The 4,179-nt window shown below is 37.5% G+C and overlaps 1 pseudogene; it reads left to right on the top strand.

Annotated features, from left to right (window-relative positions):
• Positions 1–1,261: 1,261 nt before the first annotated feature.
• On the top strand, positions 1,262–3,012 carry LOC101585103 (annotated as a pseudogene).
• The last annotated feature ends 1,167 nt before the right edge of the window (positions 3,013–4,179 follow it).

Genomic DNA, 4,179 nt, shown 5'->3' on the forward strand with positions numbered 1-4,179 from the left:
TGGGTAGACTGATACATTGGCAAATTGACAGTCCAGTAGATAGACGTGTAGTTGGAAGGGCATGGACATGAACTTTCTATGGATAAGAAACTGGAAGTTGTATATGGGTATTCTATAAGGGACTTTTGGAAATACATGGAAACAAGGGTTTCTTTTTGCTTTCTGGTTTTTCCCTTTTGGTGCCATGCCATTTTTAGTATAAAATACTCAAAATATAGAGAGTGTAAAGAATTATCAGGGGAAAAAAGAAGTTGAAGGAAAGAATAACATATACTCTTAGGTATTAGATCTTCCTGTGATAGAAGAAGTAGAAAAATCTACATAGTATTAAAATTTTTATCAGGAAAAAATGACTAAATTCAAATGTAAGGCTAAAAGCAACAGAGAAGTTGTAGTATCTGTCTCAAGTGTGACTTGTACCTATAACCTAATGCAAAAGATTCAATAGACACAGTAGAAAGCAATCAAATAATTAAAATCTTCCTACAGTTATTTTGTATTTCTTATTATTATTGTCAGCTAAAACCAATGACATTTTTGTTTTTACTTTTAAAGAGAATAAAAATGATTTTAAAAAATATTAGAAATAATGCAGAATTTCAGAAAACAAGACAATAGGAATTAAACAATTGTTGTTATATTTCATATTGCTGTCTTCAAAATAGTTTTTCAGGGGCCAGAGAGATGGTTCAGTAGAATAAGCACTTGCCTGGCAAGTATAAGACTGCAAGGGCCTGAGTTCAATCCCCAGTTCCACCAAAAAAAAAAAAAAAAAAAAAAAAAAAAAAGTTTTTCACAATACTATATATATAAGCATGTAAAATTGGTCAAATAATTAAGCTTTGACTACTCCTTTCAATTAACCAATAGTAGTTAATAGTATAATTATCTTAGCTCTCTTGTGTGTGTGTTTCCCTTTTTCTTTCATTTTCTCCTTTCCCTCATCCCAGCTTCACCCTAAATTTTATATTAAAACAAGATCTGTGTAGGGACTGGAGAGATAACTCAGTAGAATAAGCACTTGCCTGACATGCACAGGGTCCTAAGTTCAATACCTGGTACAAAAAAAGAAAAAGCAAGATCTGGGGGAATGAATGGGGAGTATTTCTTTGGTGAGGTAGGGTTAGCAAAGGTGGGTATCCTGAGTTCTCACCTGGGGTCACTAGCTGTAGCAGCTCAAGGAATGAGTGTGGAGAGAGTAGTCTATACATGGGAAAAAAGCATAGCAACAGATATAATTGCAGATTTTCCAAGCAAGCTTAGAGAGGTTGAAAAGGAGTGGCTAACAGCTACACAGTATGGTTTAAAATTGCTAGAGTGCCAGAATGAATTGAAGATTCAGTTGGATGAACATCATAATGAAATGATGACCATGACTGAGAATTATAAACAAGAAAAATATGTTCTTCAGAGAGAGGGTGAACTTAAGAGTCGAATGTTAGAAAGTTTGAACTGTGAATGTGAAGCCATTAACAACATAAAGTGAACGTGGATCAACTAGAAGAGCAGTTGAATAGAAGCCACAGACAAAAAAGGAGTGAACTAAAAAATAAGTTAGAAAAGCTGGAAGGAGAATTAGATGAAACAAGGCTAAGTGAAAAGCAGTTGAAGCACAAATTAGATCACCAGAACAAACTCCTGGCTCAGAAATCAGAGGAAATGCGGGTAGGATCTGAATGTGTACATGGAATACTGTCTTCGAAGATGATGACTTTTCAATTGAACTGACAAATAGAAAGTATGAAGACCACCCTCCAAGAAGAAGTGAATGAACTATAGTACAGACAGGAACAACTAGAAAGTTTCAGTAATAACATAATGTGCCAAGTAGTTCAACTTAGAGAAGAGAAGAAAGAGCGGGAGAAAGAAGTAGTTTCTTACCACAGTGCCTTAAAGAAAGTTCGTGTGGAAAATCAAGATCTTCGAGTATGGTTGAATCAGGCACTCCAGCAAACCTTGGATCCCAATAGTAAAGGCAACTCTTTGTTTGCAGAGGTGGGAGGTTGAAGAGCAGCGATGGAACACCAGCTGATAAATATAAGTCAAGTATCAGTTATTAAAGAAGCAAAGCGTATTTAATAGAGAACAGATGCAAAGAATGAAGCTGCAAATTTCCACATTAGTACAGATGAAAGGATCTCAGGCTGAATTTGAACAGCCGAAATGGTTGTTTACTGTGCTGGAGCAGAAGAATGGTGAAAGAAAACATATTTTAGGTGAAATTAGAATCTGGAGAAATTTAAGAATTTGATGAAATCTAAGTCTTCCATACCAGGCAGCTCTGGCTTAGAAGACAAAACCTACCTTACAGATTTACTTCAGCTACAACTTGGTAACTGAAAGACAATGAAAGCACCAAAGGTGAACTGTCCATACAGCAAATGAAAGTGTTGTTTGAGAGTCAGGGGGGCCTGCATATTGAGCGAAAACTTTTTGCAAGTGAGACACCTCCAGCTTGTAGAAAGTGAAAATGTGAAACTAAGAGCTAACATTGATGAATTAAAGCTGAAGTACGAACCTGAAGAGAAAACTGAAGTGCCTGTGCTCAGAAAGAGGCTTAAGGTCTCCCTTCGGATGTAACCCCCCTACATAGGCAGGTGCCAGCAGTGCTGACAAGGAGGAAGTTTCTAGATTCCCACCTCAGAAAAAGGAGGCACTGTCCTGTCCTAATAATTGACAGGACACCAGCTTGTAGTCAGAAGAACCGCTTTCTACAAACACACCCATAGCCTCTTTCTCTGCTTGCGAAAATCTCCCAGGGGATCTGCATCCAGAGAAAGAAAAATGAAAATGTGGGAAGCTTGTAGATGATCCAGTGGATGCTGAGGCCTTAGAAGAATGAAGCAGAAATACCCCCTGTCCTCCCAGGTGAACTGCTGAAGCACAGCTTCAGACAGAAGCTAAAGAAGGGAACAAAGCTTCAAGATGGGAAAGGAGCCTGGTAAGAAGCCGCACCCTATTCTAGACTTGTCCTCCAAATCGGCTCCAGAGACTCAGTGCCCTCTGCAGTAAAGACTTCTCTTTCACTACTTGCCCCCAAACCGCTGTGAAGCTTAGCTACGATTGTCATCTGAAGGGCGCCTCCTCGTGGATTACTGGCGCCGCCCCATTTTGCTGGGTCGTGGCATTTTCCTGATTCTATGACTGAGCGCTGAAAATGTGGTCGTGATTCTATCCTAAATAAATTAAGCTGCTGACCCCTCATGGAGCTTCTAGGAGTCACAGTGAATAAACTGTTAATGGAAGAAAATGTTGTAATTAATGTAACTCTATTGGCTGCTTTGCATCTGGATTTTTAAAGTTAGGCAAACACCCTCCATTTGAAGCCATATATCTGAAAACATTGAAATAATTATATTTTCCAATGTACTTCTTATTTAGTTTTTCACTGTTGTAAAAATAGGTAATTGGAGTTTTTGCTGTTTTGGGTTTGTGTGTGTGTGTGTGTGTGTGTGTGTGTGTGTGTGTGTGTGCAATTTGATTTAAAAATGCATATTTCAGGGCCTGGGAGATGGCTCAGTGGAATAAGCGCTTCCCTGGCAAGCACAAGTGCCTGAGTTCAATCCCTGGTTCCGCAAAAAAATAAAAATAAGTAAAATAAATAAAAATGCATATTGCAGCATGATTTTGTCCATGTTTAAAGCACCTGTATTCACTTTTGTATTAATGTATGCGATTTTGAGTTTCAGTCAAGCATATAAAACAAACTAAAATTTAAAATAAAGTTGCAATAATTAAAGTAAACAAGATCTGCAAGTCACTCCTTTTCATTTTGCCAAATATTAAGTCATACTGTTCCTATCTTATGTATTCAAATACTTATTAAAAGAAAAAGTATACAAAAATAACAATAATAAATATGTAATGAGCCTACTGAATTTTAATAGCTAGGTATGAACTTCTATTACCTCAGAATCCCATATCAGATGGCTCTCATTGTAAATGCAGCCCATAATATTGTGAGGATTCACTTTCCTGGTTTGCCTTCCAGAAAAAATTCTTCTGGAAGTTCTATTCACCAGGAAAGCACCCTTGATTTTCAGGAACTTTCTTAATTCCTGCAGTAGCTTTCCAACTGTTCATCTTTGCATACTGCATGCATTTCATGGAAAATGTTCCAGGAATCAAGTGTGAGTATTTCTGCCTCATTCAACTGATCAATACAGATTCCTAGGTTGC

Source organism: Octodon degus, unplaced genomic scaffold (assembly GCF_000260255.1).
Source record: "Octodon degus isolate 3935 unplaced genomic scaffold, OctDeg1.0 scaffold00006, whole genome shotgun sequence".
NCBI lineage: Eukaryota > Metazoa > Chordata > Mammalia > Rodentia > Octodontidae > Octodon > Octodon degus.